This window comes from Sinocyclocheilus anshuiensis, unplaced genomic scaffold, assembly GCF_001515605.1.
Source record: "Sinocyclocheilus anshuiensis isolate Anshui unplaced genomic scaffold, SAMN03320099.WGS_v1.1 scaffold1029, whole genome shotgun sequence".
Lineage (NCBI taxonomy): Eukaryota > Metazoa > Chordata > Actinopteri > Cypriniformes > Cyprinidae > Sinocyclocheilus > Sinocyclocheilus anshuiensis.
The window spans coordinates 25,815-26,283 of record NW_015554125.1 but is presented as its reverse complement, the minus strand read 5'-3'; the positions used below and the strand labels follow the sequence as shown (position 1 = coordinate 26,283).

Below are 469 nucleotides of genomic sequence, written 5' to 3'. Positions count from 1 at the left end.
TCTAGGCTACTATGCTTGTCCGTGTTCCACTCGGACCTCGCGCGCAGAAAACATCCAGTCAGAAGCGGATTGAGTTCTGTTTCTGTTTCTGGCTTTGAGTTTTTAATACTGTTTGTCTTTTTAATATCAAGAATGTCCCGCTCTTTACTGTCTCATTCATTCATGTTCCTTTGTTAATAATGATAACAGTCCCACCCGCAGAAAGTTGCGTGGAAAAAGCAAAAGTAACCGGCGAAATGTTTCAAAGTATAAAACATATAAAACAAAGTATATGTTTCAGTCCTGTCACTTTTTTACATACTTTTACACTTTTTCTGCTGTTCAAAAAATCTTTCTTTTTGCTATTACCACAAAGCTACGAATCTGAGTGCAGGAGCGTTACCATAGAAACGTCAATGGTTTGCTCGTGACTCTCGCAAACAGCTCTGACCGCGCACTGAACACGCACTTTGGCCGGTACAGAAAATTT

General features: G+C 40.1%; 1 protein-coding gene across 1 annotated transcript in view; it reads right to left on the bottom strand.

Annotated features, from left to right (window-relative positions):
* The window catches only part of LOC107670142 (leucine-rich repeat-containing protein 53-like), a 58,075-nt gene that overhangs the window by 39,561 nt on the left and 18,045 nt on the right, over positions 1 to 469 (bottom strand).